Source organism: Nilaparvata lugens, unplaced genomic scaffold (genome assembly GCF_014356525.2).
Source record: "Nilaparvata lugens isolate BPH unplaced genomic scaffold, ASM1435652v1 scaffold4974, whole genome shotgun sequence".
Classification (NCBI taxonomy): domain Eukaryota; kingdom Metazoa; phylum Arthropoda; class Insecta; order Hemiptera; family Delphacidae; genus Nilaparvata; species Nilaparvata lugens.
The window spans coordinates 742-19,867 of NW_024090930.1; the positions used below are offsets into that span (position 1 = coordinate 742).

Consider the following 19,126-nt stretch of genomic DNA (forward strand, 5'->3'; position numbering starts at 1 on the left):
AGTTGCCATTTGATAATATCTATTTGAAAACCAAAATATTTTAATTGTGCTCTTAGCATCTTATGTCCCAGATTCAAGCGTGAATAATAAGGTCATTAATTATATCTTTTCAAAGAAGTGTTGAATCGTTGCTGAATGTCTAATTTCTTCATTAGACATTTTCATTGATAAAATTCAGTCAAATATTTATTTTAGTAGCAAAAATTAGAATGTGGTAATTTACAGGTTGAGGATCAATGGTTAATCCATTACAAATATCTTGCCAAAGTCGCTGAAGACTACTTAGAAGCAGTAAATGTAAGTAGTTAACGCATTTGTTTTTATAATAAGTATAAGTTACTATTCCGAAAAGTAACTGGGCATTATAGCTTAATGTTGTAATTTTCTGCCTGTCATAGCAGCCATTGGGTTATTTATTAGTTTTGTTACCATACTTCCAGCCCATTTAAAATTTTAATACAGCCACTTTTAACCCTTTTTGTATGATCTAACAGTTATAATATATTATTTTCATAGAAACTAAGTACTGCAACCCATTATTCAAATTTAATGAATTCAAAAATTGAAGCCAATATTTTTCTCATTTTATTTTTTGGCCATTTTGAAATGATAACCTTTGTTCTGATGAACGATCACCTCCGCTCGGAGTATCGAGGTCTGCGATTGGTAGTTATGAGTCGCGCTTTGTGGTTGGTTGGTAGATTTGTGTCGAGCTCTGTGATTGGTCGATGCAAAATTTACACTGCAGATAGCGTGACTTGCACGGCTACCTGTTCAGTCTTGGCAGTGTAAAGTTTATACATCATAGTGGTTGCTTTCACTTCCTGTCTTATTAATTTCATTGATTACTAGTGTAAAATCTCAGTTTATTATTTCTTGTGTGCACAATAAAATGCTTTTGTGATGTATTTATCAATGGTGCAATTGTTTTACGGGAAGCACGATTTATTTGTGGTGAAATTTCAAGTAAAAGTTTGCAAGTAATGAAGGTCACAGTTTTGAAACAGGTAGGCCATTGTTTCTCACTCATCTTATTACATTCACCCCTAGCCTATTACACCTTTTTAGTTGTGATTCTACTTTATTATCACTGTTTTTGATTTTAGTGCTATGAATTTCCGCTCATAATTTATATCCTTGAGAAATTTCGCATATGGTTATGCTATTTCAGAAACTTTTGAGTTGTATAGAGAAAGGCGTATTGTCTTAGTGATTTGCAGTTTATCTATATAAACTACCTTACTTTAAAAAATTCAATTATCAAAATCTTATTTATTGAGATGAGCTAAAGCTGCAAATTACTAAACAATTCAGGACAAATCTCTTCTCGAAAATCTGAAATTGCACTCCATATTGCATATTGTCTAGTTTTAGTAATTAAGTTATAAGGTTAATAGAATTGATGGTGAAGTTGTGAAATCTTTCCATAACAAGAAAACAAGATATTATCAATTTAACTATAATATTGACATATAATATACGATACGTATATTATATATTATAATTATACATTATATTACATACTATAATATTATAGTGAATTGACAATACCTTTGTTTCCTTATTATTAATAAGTTATATGGCTTTAGGAGTAAAGTTAAGAAATTATTTTAAAATTATTGTTTGTCTTATTGACTCAATTATCGAATACTCTATTCTTGTAGGAGAAAAAGGGAATTTAGGATGTATTATAGTATTTTTATTATAGTATTTATAGTAATTTAGGATGTATTCGTAGTATGATAAGTGTATTTCTCAGGTTTTTTTAGTTTGATTTAATAATTTGGTCATATTATTGTTTAAATTTCTAGATTCAAGTCATGATTAATTGTTGAATTGAAGGTTTGCCGCTGATCGCTGATGCGAAAATACGAATATACGAAAATACGATCTGAGATTCATACACTTCTATGATTTATACACTTGTATATCGTTCATAATAATTCAGGGAAACTGTAATTTCATTTTCAAACCTATGTACTTTTCAATGTATTCAGTAATTATTCATGAAATATTTGATAATTTTCACATATTTTATCCGTAATGCTGGCTTCAATTTTTCCATCTTGGATCTGGGCACTCCTAAGGCTGTGCAAAGGCTACAAATAAACTTTCTACTGGTGATATTAATCAAAGTTTTTTGATTTGTATATAATCAAGCTATCAAAATGAAAAAGCTTTCTCAGGAAAACATTTTTTCCGATCATTACTTTTTGAGATATGAGCGCCTAAAGTTTAAATTTTTGGGACAGAACATTTCAAATTCGGTAAGAGATAAAACCATGAGATTTAGAGGATTGATTCTTCAAGGTATTGTTGATCTAGTAAAACAAACATTTTCTTAAAATATCAATTTTTGTGAAAGTTATTCAATTTACTTACTAAAAATGACTAAAAATAAGTTATTTTTGGTCATTATTGGTAAATTGAATGAATTTCTCAAAAATTGATATTTTTAGAAATTTTTTGTTTTACTAGATCAAAAATACCATGAAGAATTAATCCTGTAAATCTCATCTCTTACCGAATTTGAAATGTTCTGCCCCAAAAATCTTAACTTTAGACGCTCATATTGACTTGCAAACTAACGAGGAGCTCCAGAACGACGTCATAGCCCACTTAAACTCATTTGGCGGCAGCATTTTATGAAGAGGGTTTTGGTAGGATGGTCCACTGGTATGACAAATGCCTCATCCTTCATGGCAATTATATTGAAGGAAAATCATAAGTAAATTTCTGTAATATATTATTGTTTTAAATACATTTGTCTTTAGCTGACCAGGTTCCTCATGCACGACCCTTTTTTATGAGAGGTTCTTATCACCAACTCCCAAAGTCTAATTTAAATATGTTTGATTAATATTATTAGGCCTACCTAACTGTTTCCGTTCTTCAAGTTGCTAATCTTTTGATAAGGAATACTTAATTTTAAATGTATTTCTCAATTTTCCAGATTTTCAATACCTTTCATTTATATTTTGTGCAGGGATGAACCAGATTGCTGGAGATGGAGTGATACATGACAACATTTCTGAGTGCAATGCATGGATGCTGATATGAGCTGGACATCCTGACGGGACTTGAGTCATCGACCAGAGCCTTCAAGTGTGGCTGTTGACAGCTGGTGAGTGTTGTAACATACCTCTCTATCTTCACATTCGATTCTATTCTATTGAGTTATGAATATTTCTTGCAGGCCTATAGTGAGGTCCACGTTATAATGGCAATATTTAATTGATATTGATGTTTCTATCCTTGTTTATCATTCGACAAAGCAGCTAGCGCTATCCTTCTCTAGTTTCTCAGATCGGGTTTCAACAATGTCGAAATATAATAATGAATGGTTTTATATTTAATCACTGAAAAAAGGTTTCTTGTCAAATAAAATATGATTGATTTCTTTTAACAAGAATGAACAGTTGATGCTATTATTATATCAGATATTCCGGTATCAGTTATATTCTATAGGAGGCAGCGACAAGGCAGAGAATCATCAATACTGTTCGTCTATCTCTCTCTACTGCCATTATAACGTGGACCTCACTATAGAAGCTTATTACCATAGAGAAACGATAGCATAGATATCCCATGGTATAGGGCGTTTATGTCGCAAGTTTTACTGTTATCCGAAGCCGATAGTTCACATAGTTCTTTCCTATGCAGCTGTGTGACGCTGGAAGTCTCTCAAACTGTGCCGTTCATAAACTATCACCCCAACAAACAGTAAAAATTGACTATAATCGATAGTAATCGGCTTGAGATAACAGTAAAAGTTGCGACATAAATTCCCTATACCATGGGATATCTACTTACGCTATTGTTTCTCTATGGTAATACCAAACTGGATCACATATGATGCGCTTGTGCTCGTTTATTGTTGAATATATTCTGGAAAAAAGTGATGTTGATGAAACACTTCTGATAAACATGTGAGATGAAAAGTAGCTTCATTCTACGAAGTACTACAGATCTCACATGTGTCATGCTGCTTCCACACTCTGTCCAAGTGCGTACAATTGTGGCAAGCGCGAGAGTGTGGATGGCTACTATGCCACCGCTCGCCTTCACTCTTAAAGTAAGTAGATAGTTAGGGCCGTTTGCACAGTCAAAGCTTAAACTTGATGTAATCAGCTGGTGGCTTAAACTCAAAATGAAACACATTATAACGAACTAGACTTGATACGGATTTAATCCAGTTTAAAATGAAATTTAGTTTAAACTGTCACTGTGCAAACGGCCCTTAGTCTCTCTAATAACGTTGCATCACTCCCGCCTGTATGGATGGATACAGTGAGCCGCTGGCAAGTCTTGGCAAGGGACTTGACGAGAATGTGGCGCCGGCATTACGAATGCAATGCTGCAGAATTGAGGGTTTATTTTGAGTTGTGGAGCGTCGCAACTCCAGTCTGCCAGCTGAGTTAGATGTTGGCTGCCACATATTTTCATTAAATAGATAATTTTCAATGAAATAGGCGTCGTTCAGCCAAGGAGAGCTTGTTTGCTATCCATGATTCAATGAATATTTAAATATTATTTTATCTATGGTACAAAATTCTTGAGAAATCTCACAACAAAAGGATTGAAACTGAAATCGTTGGAGTATTTTACAATGTTAAATGAGTTTTACTTCTTACCCATTCCTCTATTCTATCAATTCAAGTTTTACTTCTTACCCATTCCTCTATTCTATTAATTTAATGTATAATTGGTTGCTTTAAGTAGGAAACTGAGCTGATATTCCATTTTCCTACACTTACGTTGAAAAGTGGCCATTGCTGCACTGATTACAGAACGCAAAGAATCACTTTTCCGCTCTAGTGCGGGAAAAATTTTTCTGCACTCCAGATTTGCAACATGGCAACGCAAAATACTTAGTAGGTTATATGGAGCAACAGTGCAGCAAAATCAAAATGAAGTTGGTAACAGTGACTGGGCTGCTATAGTGAGCAGAGGTACAACGAAGCACAACGCGCTAATTATTATTCATTATATATTATACCAAGGACAACGAGGACTTTAAGATTTTAAGATTAAGGTTTTTATCAATAATAAAATTACACAGAAAAACATTTGATGGATTTCAGGCAATTTTACCCATAATTACCCACTTTTCATATTCAATGGTAACTGTAGTAAAAACTTAATGTGAAATACGTGCGCAAAGTTCCTCTGCTGCACTCAAGAAACCATTCCGCCCTCGCCTACGCTCGGGCGTAAACGTTTCTTTCGGTGCAGCAAACTGTCACTTTGCGCACTAGTTGCACAAATAACTATTATTACATAGCCTCTTGTGCAGTAATAAACTAGTGAATTGACGCTCACATGCTTATAATCTTTGATAATGTTCAATGCCTATTTGTGTCTATTATTGTAGTATATAACTTGATTCTATTTCCAAATAAATTGAATGAATAAAATTGATAGACATCTGTCTTGCCTCAAAATACTTGAATGTCACACAACCACTTGGAAACCAGCTTGGATTTTTATTATTCAAGTATTTCAGGTAATCATCCAGTAAACAGCGCTAACTGTAGATTGAGAATGGTGTAACAGCAGATACTAGTATTTTGTTACTGTAATTCAGCAAGCAAGTGGTTTTGACACTTCAAATATTTGTTTTATCCGAAACAGGTGAACTGGATTATTGCTGTGATTTTGTGTTACAGTTCAGTTGTTTGGTTTTAAATAATTTTTCTGTGGTTTGCCACCCACCTCAAACTTTCAATCTTATTTGAATTATTGATGTTTGTCTATTGAAGTCATTGCAGTCATTGGCTTACCTTCAAAATTATTTTGCTTTGGAACCTTAAATTGAACATTTCAGTTGCACAAGTCTAAGATTCGTGTGAGCTTACCCTTTAAAAGTCATTATCTGTTGACATTATCATACTATAGTGAGGTCCACGTTATAATGGCATTATTTGATTAAGGCTGATCGGAAAACTTTTTTATTATTTAAATTGGATAATCTTTTATAATATAATGGTTAAGATCATTATAAGAGTGAGAAAAGTGGCAACTGAAATTTTTAAGTGGTCTAGTAAGCGAGTTATGTATGGGTTGTTGAAGTGCTAACTTTCCAGATTCCGTTTTCTTTCCAGATCATAAAAGGTTTCGACTATATTATTAGAACTTCTCTTGAAAATTCAAAAAATGTATCTTTCCAAACTAAAACATTTTATTTTCCCCATATCGTTCATAAACTAGTAGTTCTGTGAACAGTAGACCTCACGCAGTATTCTCATCCACAAGTACCTGATTGAAACTATAGACCTTATGGAAATACAGCAATAGACTGACTTCTCCACACATCTGTGTAATCACTTGTCAGCTGATTTATGATGAATAATTCCATAGTCTGATTTTTACTCTAATATTGGCGTATGAAGGAGGCTCCTTTTCCTTTTATGTTATCCTTGAAATGCAAAATTTCCAAAAACCTTGTATATACGTCGACGCGCAATTAAAAAAGGAACATACCTGTCAAATTTCATGAAAATCTATTACCGCGTTTCGCTGTAAATGCGCAACATATAAACATTTAAACATTAAGAGAAAATGCCAAACCGTCGACTTGAATCTAAGGTGCGTACAGACTTTCGCTCTGCTCCGCACCGAACGTCACTCCAGCAGAGCGATTGATGATCGACCGGGAGCACCAAGTTTTCGACAGGGGAACGCGAGAAGATCTAACATCTCCCGTAACGTTCATGATTGGTGCGACTGCAGAGCTGGGGCGGAGCGACTGCGGTGCGATGGAGGAACGACGGCGGTACGAGGGCGGAGCGTGCTCGGTGCGGGTTGGAGGCGCGTATATGTGTACGCAGCTTGAGACCTCACTTCGCTCGGTTAATAAAAAACTAACATTTCTTGTAAATTCGATAGCTCGTTTATTTCGGCATTAATCGCCAAAAACCGCATATTAGAAGAAAGCCAATGATAATCTACTGAATGTATTAAAAAAACTCCACTGGAAAATTCGAAACCGTTTATGAATTGGAAAGAAAACGGAGTTTAGCACTTCAACACTCCATAACTCGCTTATTAGACCACTTAAAAATTTCAGTTGCCACCTTTTCTCACTCTTATAATGATCTTAACAATTATATTGTAAAAGATTATCCAATTTGAATAAAAATAAAAAGGTGTACCGAACAGCCATAACATTGGTGTTGCTATCCTTGTCTATCACTAGACAAAGCTGATAGCGCTATCTTTGTCTAGCTCTGCAATGCTGCCAGATCGTTTTTCAACAATGTAGGAATATAATTTATTAACAAGTTATTTAATCTCAATTATGAAAAATTCATTATTTTTAATTAATCATTGAAAGATTTTAATATTTCCTTGACGAATAAAATATAATTTATTATTTTAAACAAGAGTGGACAGTTGATATAATATCAGAATTACCAGTATCAGTATCCTGTATAGAAGGGAGAGAAACAGCAACGCTGTTCTCCCATATTTCTCCACTGCCATTATAACGTGAACCTCACTATCGTTTGGAATCCACCTGGGACCGTATTTAGGTCACCGATTCTCCACGAAATAATGTAATGTTTAGGCTGGTATTACATTCGGCCACCAGTGGGTCGCCAAGTGTCCGAGCGAGTCGCGGGGCATTAGTTGTTATTGCGCTCACCACACTAGGGTCGCCAGCCGAGACACCACACTTTGGCGGCCGGCTGGTGTCTCACTCGGGTCACCAATCCTGGTGTCTCACTGGTGTCCGAAGTTGCTCTACAATGGTTGCTCTCTGGCGACCCACTCGTGGCTTGATGTAATATGAGCCTTACAGTTCTATGTGAAGCGATTTTGCTGGATCAATATTGTGTGATGTATAAAGCTGCGTACACATATTCGCGCTTCCAACCAGCACCGAGCACGCTCCTCCCTCGTACCGCTCTCGTACCACCCTCGTACCACCATCGAACCACAGTCGTACCGCCCACGCACCCATCATGAACGTTATGGAAGATGTTAGATCTTCTCGCGTTCCCCGGTCGAACCACTGTTGCTCCCCGGTCGATCATCAATCGCTCTGCTGGAGTGACGTTCGGTTGCGGAGCAGAGTGAAAGTCTGTACGCACCTTTATAAATACTGTCTGAGATATTTAAATATTGTCTGAGAGCTGCATGAAATGTATTATGTCGATCAACGAGTGCTTTTCATTGAAAGCTTTGCTTCAGCTGAGAGTAAACTGTACACGGTTTGTAATACTTGTTTGAAATTTACTTTCAATTTTTGACTCATATTAACATGAGTTTTTTATAATTCGAATGAAACATGCTTATCTGCAGATAAGAGTATCTAACTTGGTGCAAGCCGCTTGTAAATTGATTCAATATAACAGTTACAGTGATTGTCAAAGTTTAGCAAAAGAAATTGAAGATTTCAATATTTATTTACATGCTAGTAGCCCTAAATAAAAAGTTAACATCAGAAAAAGTATATACAATCGTATTTTTCCGATTAGTAACCATACATCTATCGTATAATTATAGAGAATTGGCGTACAAATCAAATCAAATTTCATTTATTCAAGTTGTTGCATATAAAGACAAGCTTCACAACATTGAATCGTCCACAATTATAAAAAACACAGAAAATACAATAGTGCAAAGAGTAGACGTCAAAGAAAAACCTGTCTTAAGGAACACCCCTGAAAGAAATCGATTAATTTCAGTTGATTTAAAGGAATTTTTATTCTGTAATAATCTAATGACATTGTAATTTTCTTCCCTCCAGACATCCGGACACATTCATCCACTGTGTATGGCGCTCTTTTTAACAGAACCTTCCTTACCTTCCGGTCATCTTTGAAAAGTTGGAAAAATCTTTAAAGTTGGGGGAGTCTATTTATAATTTTTATTGCGCAATAGTGTGGGCCTTTCTCCAGAAGGGTTAGTCTATGTGCCGGGTAACCGAGGATTGAGCCACCACTCCTCGTATTGTAGGAATGATCAAGTAAAACGGATGAGAATGCCCTCCAATTTTTACTAACGTAGGTGATGATCTCCAGAAAGTACATGGCTGGCAAAGTTAATATACTCTCTCTCACAAAATAAGGCCTACAGGATGTTCGGGAACTGAGGTTAGAGATTATTCTCAGAGCTCTTTTCTGCCTCCTGAAAATTACGCGTATACACGTACGGGATAGGAAATTCATGAATAACGCATCATCACGTCTGAACTACTGGACTGATTGACTATAAAATTTTGCATATTGATTATTAATTTACCGAGGATGGTTATTGGCCTATTTTAAATTTTTCAAGATTTCAGTAGGTCAAGTTTTCAGGTTGTCAATTTTTTAATTACATCCTTACTTAGCATGGGTTACCTGCTATTCTACAATGATATTCATTAGTGAAGATTATTTTCCATCGTTTGCATAAATTATTATCAAAATAAATAAGGAATTCCTGTATTCTTCTTGAATTTGTTCAGGCACCAGCTCAAAATACTGATTTCTGATTGAATCAAGAAATCAAGATTTATTTCACCACAGAAGTAATAATTTTCTTCGGTAATAATACTGTAGATCAGTATTGTAGGACAATAGTTCCCAAGGTGGGAAAAGGGAATTTCTCTTTTCCCTCCAACGCTCCAACCACCCTCAACATGTCTGTTGGTTGAATGATTATTTTTGGTAATCAATTCGTTTTTCACTATAAATTATTTGAAATACAGTTGAAAAATGCTTGTAACCTGTTTTAAAAATCCTAGAATAATTTGGGGATTCGTATTCACGTTAGAAACAGGCTACCCGATAAGCGAAAGTAATTTTTAGGTGGCGAAATAATTTTCGAGGTGATTCAAATGAATAGGACAGAAATTTCGACATTTTGAAATTTGGTCAGTTGAAGGAGAGTGCTTGACTTGACTTGCCACCTTGCCAGTCGACCGTTTTTCCTTGTCTAGAATAGGTTGAAGTGCTAGTCCTTGTCTCTCGTTATCCTCGTTTTACTTTCAATTAGTAATACACTTATAATTCTGTGCATTATCATAAATTAATTTGTTCATTAAGTATTTTATTTCGGAGTAGTTCTAATGTGGCTGTACAATAGATAGGATTACATTCGAATTTGTAACCAGGTATTTTTTTCATCAATCGTAATTCATCCCTTATTCTATAAATTGAAAAATATGTAAACGCTATTCTTTCAAATTCATCTCATTGTTAATCTAGTGTTGAAATTCAATCTGTAAGCTGTGCGATTTCAGAATACTGCATACCAACAGGAAAAGGCGTGATGATCTCATATATTTTCAATTAATCTCTATAGAACTATTATATATCTTCTGATATACAGTTTTACTGAAGATTAATTCTAATTTTGTGAGTTCTTTCGGGGCATATTCCTGTGTAGAATTTTGAAATTGCTTCACTCAGAAACCTACACCTGGTTTCAAGATGTCCGCTGGCCTCGCTGGCATATTTTAGATAATTTAATATTAATTTTTCACTTCTGTTTCTCTTAAAATACTAGTAAAGCTCTTCAAAAATGTTTCAAAATTCCTGAAATAACTAGAGGAATCTTATCGTCTTTAGAAACAGGTTCTCTGATAAGGGAAACTCATTTTCTGGTAGTAAAAATATTTTGAAATAGATTTGTAAAATCAAATTGATCAAGCCGTCTTGAATTTTTGTTAGTTGAGGAAGAAGGTGACTGTCGCAGAGTGTCACGGCACGTCAGTGACCACGTGACCGAAATACTGCTCTCTGATTGGCTCTTACTGTTTCTAGTTCCTAGTTTCGTTGTGTAGGGGGAGCTGCCAACCTGCGTTGTCCCAACATGTTAGTTCACAATTCACATCTAGACACATCATCTTCACAGATAGGCTGTTAGTAATGCCAGTGTCGGTCCCTTGCAAATGAATTATTACTTAGGTGAATAATGTTTCAATTGTGATGAACATGTTAATCAAAGACATTTTGTTATGTATTTTATCATGCAGTAGTGATAATATTGGCTGTAAAAATGATATGGCTAGTTTTGTGTTGGTGAAGAGTGATTGATTCGTCTAGAGGCTGGAATCAAGGTAGGAAATGAATTACAATAATTACACATCACCACTCATATTATCAATTTGAAACTACTGTAGTATTTCTTATAGGAGAATAATCTCTCAAATTCATTGCATTGTGATCAACTGATATAGTTTAATTAGTTCTTTAATATTTCTCAATTATATTATCTATTTCTTTAATACTGCTAGAAAAGTGCTTGAAAAATGTTTCTGCAATTTTTGAATAATTAGAGTATGCATATTTTCATTGGTAACAGGGTCTCCGTGGAAGGAATGATTTTCTGGTTGTGAATTTTATTTGATGAATCATGATAAAAGTCACGTCATATTGAAATTGGTTAGGTTGGTTTGGAAGGTGATAGAAGGTCTAGAAGCTTTGTTCAAATGCTGCTCTGTGATGGCTGTCAGCCCTGTTGCCATTTTTTGCATTCAATGATTTCTTCATTGAATCAGTGAATAGCATCGTAGGTGAACTGCCCACTGCTGCTGCAGACCCTGCTGAACTACTGGCTGCACGAGTTCCAGCAGTGCAGGCACGCCTCTCTTTCTTCCGCCCCATCTTCATTGGCCCGGAGGAAGATTGTTAAATCATTCAGCCATCGAAAGTCCTGATGTGTATGGAATGTCTGCATTCATGCTTCGTGAGGTGATTGAGGAAATTGTTGATCCACTTGCTGTAGCAGTTAATGATTGCCTGAGGACTGCCATCTTTCCAGACTTCTTGAAAACATCTAGAACCACTCCGGTTTACAAGAAGGTGACCACCAGAGCCTAAACAGCTACAGGCCTATATCCATCACTCCAATCTTTGGTAAGGTGGTTGAAGCGGTCATCAAGCCCCAACTTGAGGACTTCTTTGAGAGAATAACCTTTTTTCAGACATGCAATTCGGTTTTCGCAGAGGGAGGTCTACTTTGATGCGGTAAATCGGTTGCTGAACGGATTGGTTCAGCATTTGAGGATGGTGAATCCCTGGCACTGACTCTTTGTGCACCTAAGCAGAGCATTTGACTGCGTTGACCATGGAATTTTGTCTGATAAGCTCCATTACTATGGGATTGTGGACTCAGCTTTGTCTCTATTGAATCCTACCTGACTGGGAGGGCACAAGTGGTGTCTCTTGGAGGAGCTTCTTCCAGCCCACTTCCTGTGAATTTTGGAGTGCCACAGGGTTCAATACTGGGACCAATCCGTTTTATCATAATGATAAATGACTTGGACAACAACGGCTCGACTCTGCTATTTGCTGATGATACGTCCTTATTGTCATCTGGAGTGGACCTACAGCATGTGCTAGAACTGTCAGCAGAGCATCTCAATCTTCAACCTCATGGTTCCAGGCAAATCGCTTTCAGTTGAATGAGAACAAGACACAAGACATAATCTGCATTTGTCTCGCAGCCTGCCAGCTGAACAGGACCCTGTAAAGCTGTTAGGGTTTGTCTTGGACTCAAAACTGAACTGGGCTAGCCACATCCAACAAGTTACCAGGAGGCTGTCGCGAATTTGTTTTTCTTGTTGCTGAAGCTGAGGGGACATGTGACAGAGGCATATCTGGTAATGACTTACCATGCACTTTTCCACTGCCATATCTCCTATGGTCTGCTCATGTGGGTCATTCAGCAAGGGTGTTGGAAGTACTTAAGCTGCAGAAACGGGCTGCACGGATTATACTGCTAGCGAACATCGAGCACACTGCAGCCCTTTTTTGTAGACTGGGTATTATGACAGTTGTCAGCCACTTCCTTCTTCTCTGCCTGCTGCATGTCAAGAAGAGTCAGCATGGTTTGTTGACTCGGATGATGTGCACCCATCACAACCTAGGCATCGAGAGCTGCTTGAATCCCGAGGGTACGTCTTCAGAGGTCGCAGGTGTGTTATGGGAGTGCAGCATTACGCTACTTCAATAGACTGCCTGCAGGAGTGAAGCAGTTGGATTTGCGTGATTTTGAGAGAGTGGTGACCGGATTTATGAGAGTCAGAGCCTACTATAAGTGCGTGAATACATTAGTGATGATCTGACTCAAATTTTTAACTACTTAGTCACTTTCTGCCATCTTGATCTTGACTTGAGTATGAAAGTGTTGTTTTTATTGTATAATGACGCCATCGATCCCACAGATGTGGGTATGGATGAAGAAGGAGGTATATATAAGGTATATATAAGGTTTGATATAAGGTATTTGTCTAGCTTTCTCTTGACTCAAGCATTGTTGCAGTTCTCTTGCAACTTGTATCAACTGGTTGTCTGGTCAGAATAGACTGCTGTTCAGTGTTCACATCAGTCCTTATTGCTAGTGTTCAAATGATTGTAGTTCAAAGTTTTGTAGTAATTATGTAGGAATTTTGGTGAATAAGTGTACTAACTGTGTTACAGAATAATGAGTTAAATTAAGGGTTTGTTTTAGATAGCTGTGTAGTAAAATTGCAAGTCAGTTTTGTGTTAGTGAAATCACTCAACCGTAGCCTACCGTTTATGATTAAAGGTAGGGATAGTTATCAAATTTATCATAACTTATCCTCTTGTAGAATTCATTTTACTTTTTCATTAGTTGAGGGTGTTAAATAATAGACTTACTTGATTTTTTTTCAAGATTCAATCTCCTTACTTCTATTAGGCTACAGAGTATTTGAACTAGACTTTTTATTTTGTTTTTGTGGATAATTAACGATACATTATAGCAACATAATTATTAAAAACAATTGAATATGAACGTAGATTGAAATTTGTTGTTATTTTATGTATTGAGGTTATGTTCTTCATGACTTGATATAGTGGCCCTGCTTTCATAATCTTACAAACATTAATGCCACTGCTTTCATGATGTAAACTCGTTAGCTTGGGAAGGCCTTAACGTAAAACGTCAAACAGCTGTTGTAGTTCCAAAAATAGCCACTAGGCGCGACTGAAAACTCTGAAAAGTTTTGCAGCTTTATTTATGTTTTTGTTGATGTTTTATTTTCTATTTGAAGGAATAGCGTTTGAAAAGTTGAAATTACTATTATTTAATCTATAAATTTGAATAAATGATATATTTATTTTAGTTTATTGAAGTCAGTAAGTGAATCAAATTTGTTTTGTTGATAATAATTGTGCGGTTAGTTAGCGTAGGACTATTGTTGAGGTTAGCTTCGACGATCCAAGTCAGGTTTGTAAAAAGAATAGATTTTTGGATTAAAATTCCAGTTATATTATTGAATTAGATTCTTGTTATTTTGATTTGTGTATTTACCTATAATTCTTGCTTTCATCATTATGTAATTCTATTTGTTAGATTCTAAGAAACTAATGGTGTGTCTGCTTGTTATTTCCCGGTTAGTAGGGTACATAGCTTTGATTTTAGTCAAGTTATTAATGATTTATGCCTTATTAAAAATTTGCAAAGTTGTGCTTATATTATTAATTTATTCTATTATTTATTATTCAGTAATAGGAGTTGATATATTTAGTTGATTGCGATAATACAAGTAAGATTTGGTAATCCATTCAGAGTTATTGATGATAAGCCTAACTTGGCTTGAGAGCTATTGATTGTTATGCCTATATTATATGGACAAAAAATAATCAAGCAAAGCTTTACGTTGGTTTTGAGGTGTAACTAGTTTTTCAGTTATATTAGTGTATGATATGACTAATACACCCTCTGGTTATATTCATTTGGATTTCACTGAATTGAATTATTATGGTACTTACTAGTAAGTATCAGACTACTTACGTTCAAAAACTTCAACTTCTGTCCTTCGTCATTGACCAGCTTCCTGGATGGACGCGTCTCTTTATATTCAGACCTAATTGGGTCGACGTATCAAATGTGTCACAAGCATTAAAGTTTTTAAATCTTGAAAATGGATCGAGATGGACTCGTATTCCTAATAGTATAATAACGATTACCGTACGCGCTAAGGTATCCCCCCACTTTCAGGTATCCTGTAAATTTAGTTGTAGGCCCTAAATCCTTTAATCTGAATACTAGAGTTACGGTATTAGATTTTAAGCCTAAATTTGTAGGGAACTTTTTAAATAAATAATTGTCTTGTTGTATAGTTGAGTATTTTAATTCCGGCCACTAACAACATAACATGTGTGAACACGAATGAACGCCAGTCAATTGTGTTTTTGGCTAGATAATTCAATCTGAATACTAAAATTATTGAATTTTGAGCTGAGACCTTGAAGAAACTTATTAATAATGTTATATCTTACTGTGGATGTTTGTTGAATAGTTGAATTTAACAATTGTTATTCACTTATCAATATTCCTTCTTGTTCTTTGATTGATCTTAATAATTGTAGTGCTTTTTATGTTTACTAGATGGAAGATGTGAGGTATGATTTTTAAATTTTGGGATTATGGTTTAAAATTTATTCCCTAATAGACTTTTACTTCTACTATTGAATGATGTTTACTCGAAGCTATTGGGTGTCTTACTTGACTTGAGCTATAGTGAGGCTCACTTTATAATGACAGTGAAGAAAGATAGGAGGACAATGATGCCGTTCTTCCGCCTTGTCACTGCCTTCTATAGAGGATAGCTGATAGCGGTATATGTGTTGTAATAATTATAAACTGTTTATTCTTGTTTAATATAATTAAGTAAGCCTATATTCTATATGTTAAACAACTGATGTTGTTTAAAACAATTAAGTAAGCCTATATTCTATTCAGTGATTCCGATCTTCCGCCTCGTCACTGCCTTCTTAAGAGGGTAGCTGATACCGGTATATCTGATGATTATGAAGTGTTCATTCTTGAGTAAAGTAATCAAGTAGGCCTACATTCTATTCATGAAGAGAAAATATGTTTAATGATAGAATGATATTTTCTCTTAATTGAGATAGAATACTTCGTTAATTGATTATTTATCTCTACATTGTTGAAGAACAATCTGGCATCATTACGGAGCTAGAGAAGGATGGTGCTATACGCTTTGTCGAATGATAGGCAAGGATGGCAACACCAAGTTTAATCAAATAGGTTTCTGTCATTATAACGTGGACCTTACTATAGTTGCTAGTGTAGTAGAAATCCAATTATCCGAATTACTTACTATTAGAACAAAGTAGGCGATATTCCCGCAAATTTAACATACGTTCAAAAATCATTAACACATGAAAGACGCATCAAACTCATGAATGGAATAGAACGGTTGGCGACCAGCCATGACTTGACCCGCTTCTTTAAGCTCACCAGAGGCAGCTCTCTTATTTCATCAGGTAGCCTTTCGGAAATCTGATGCCAGATATGATCTGTGAACCAGATTGGCCCTGGTCTACAAATGAATATTCTCTAACCGAAACCAAGCACTCGTATATGTACAGGCTGTAGACGGTCATCACTCGTAAATGTACAAACAATGGTTTGCAGTGATCAATCCAACTAGCCCTCATCACAATTCTAATGGCTCTTTCCTGCATTAATCGCCAGCTTCAATTCAAATCTGATTGTAGAGTAATAATAATATGAACGCCCTATTTTTTCCTATTGCTGATGATGCCCGAATGAGCTTTTTGCTTGTGCGTGAGTAATTGAGTGATGGGAAGTGCGAGGGTGAATTATGAGATGATCAAACGTCCATGCCTACCGGCGGGATTCGAACCCACAACCAGGTAGCGCTAGACTGAAGGGTGCAACGCCTTAGTCGACTCGGCTATCTGGCCGACCATACCATGGGATCTTCTTATGCTACCTTTTCTTTATGCCCCAACATAATTGAAAAAATAGTTGCAGAAATTTCAATGCCTTTTATTATTTGTTTCAGTTGGAGGTGGAAGGAGTAACATGCATGGATGATATGAGACCAAGACGATGTGAGCTGGGCGGGCAACCTGATGTCACTCGACCTTTCTGTCATCACCCGAACCTCTAAGTAGGACATGACAGGTGAGTGTTGTCACATGCCTCTGCGGCTTGGTTGCACAAAAGTCTGTTATATTTTAAGAAGGTTAATTGCCACTAAAACAATCTGAGAAGGCTTCTTTGAAAAGAGGCTGCTCTTATTGGTTCTGGTGGCATTTAATCACCATTAAAATGTTAACAGATTTTCGTGCAGCGGGCTGAATCTTGCACTTTTATTTAAGGCTTTTCGGTACACTCTTTTATTATTTAAATTGTATAATCTTTTTTAATAAAATTATTAAGATCATTATAAGAGTGAGATAGAAAAAGTGGCAACTGAAATTTTCAAGTGGTCTAATAAGCGAGTTATGGGTTGTTGAAGTGCTAACTTTCCAGATTCCGTTTTCTTTCCAGATGATAAACGGTTTCGACTATATTATTAGAACTTCTCTTAAAAATTCAAAAATGTATCTTCCCAACTAAAACATTCTATTCCCCATATCGTTCATAAATAAAAAAGTAACATTTTTTGTAAATTCGATAACTTGTTTATTTTAGCATTAATCGCGAAAAAACGCATATTTGAACAAAGCAAATGATATACTAAATGTATTTAAAAAAATCGAAACCGTTTATGATCTGGAAAGAAAACGGAGTTTAGCACTTCAACAACCCATAACTCGCTTATTAGACCACTTGAAAATTTCAGTTGCCACTTTCTCTCTCTCTCTTCTTATATTGTTCTAATTTAACAATTATATTGAATAAGATTATCCAATTTAAATAAAAATAAAAAGGTGTACCAAACAGCCTTAATTGTATTTTGAAATTTCTCATAAGCTCAGGTTTTTTATCTTCTAATCAATCTGCACTTGTATTCAATTAATTGTTCAGCGAGTTTTCAAGTGAAGTGAAGAATGATATGACAGTGATATATCCAAGCTTTCTTTTGCTTAACATTCTGATTTTAATTCTTAAATCTGATATTGATTCTTTCAATATTTAACATTCTGATAGTAGCCTACTTATACAGGATGTTCTGAAAAAGGTGCCCATAAATCAGGGTGTGATTCCTCATATAAAATGAAGAAAATGTTCTAATTAACATAGGTCCGAAAATGCTTGGTTACCAAGTTATACAGGGTGGAAGATTTCGTCTGAATTTCAGTTCCCATACTAAAACGAAGCTCTACGGGTATTTGTTGGCTGTTAATTGAGATGTACAATTTAGGGTACTTCATGTAAAATGAACTGAAACATTTAGTAAAACCGTTTCCAGACCTGTAGCTACAGTAAATTTTAAGATATGTGACGAAATACGCGAAACTGAGACCTGAAAAACAAGTTCCTTCAAGGTTTGAAGCAGTTTCACTATGTTAAATGTACAATAAACACAAAATATTTTCTAACAGACATTTTAGAAAATTTAATTTCGAAGAGGAAGATGTAAAATAAGTGTATAATAGACAAACAAACAACTTTAAAAAAATAATGCATAATATTACATTTGTAGGGAGCTTAACAGATTTTGTCTATTTTTCATGCGTTTTGTATGTAATTAGCCTAAGGATTATATTCTTAAAGGTTGCGTTAGTCGATTATACACTTGAATGCAAAATTAAATTTTCTACAAGTTTTGTAGAAAAATATTTTGTATTTAGGCCTATTGTACATTTAACACAGTAAATCTGTTTCAAACCTTAATGGAACTTGTTTTTCGGGACCAAGTTTCGCGTATTTCGTCACGTATCTTGAAAATTACTAAAGCTTCAGGTTTGGAAACGGTTTTATTAAATTTTTCAGTTCATTTTCATAAAGTACGCATGAAAAATAGACAAAATCTGTTAAGCTCCCTACAAATGTAATATTATGCATTATTTTTTTAAAGGTTGTTTGTCTATTATACACTTATTCCTCTACACTTATACACTTATACATCTTCCTCTTCAAAATTAAATTTTCTAAAATGTCTGTTAGAAAATATTTTGTGTTTATTGTACATTTAACATAGTGAAACTGCTTCAAACCTTGAAGGAACTTGTTTTTCAGGTCTCAGTTCGCGTATTTCGTCATATCTTAAAATTTACTATAGCTACAGGTCTGGAAACGGTTTTATTAAATTTTTCAGTTCATTTTACGTGAAGTACGCTAATTTGTACATCTTAATTAACAGCCAACCCATACCCGTAGGGCCTCGTTTCAGCAGGGGACCTGAAATTAAGACGAAATCTTTCACCCTGTATAACTT

General features: G+C 35.3%; 1 long non-coding RNA gene across 1 annotated transcript; it reads left to right on the top strand.

The window, feature by feature from the left end:
- The first annotated feature begins 223 nt into the window (after positions 1 to 223).
- Positions 224 to 16,902, top strand: LOC120355845. Its single transcript, XR_005573848.1, has 3 exons — positions 224 to 297; positions 2,987 to 3,124; positions 16,802 to 16,902. It is a non-coding gene; the product is annotated as an uncharacterized LOC120355845 (long non-coding RNA).
- The last annotated feature ends 2,224 nt before the right edge of the window (positions 16,903 to 19,126 follow it).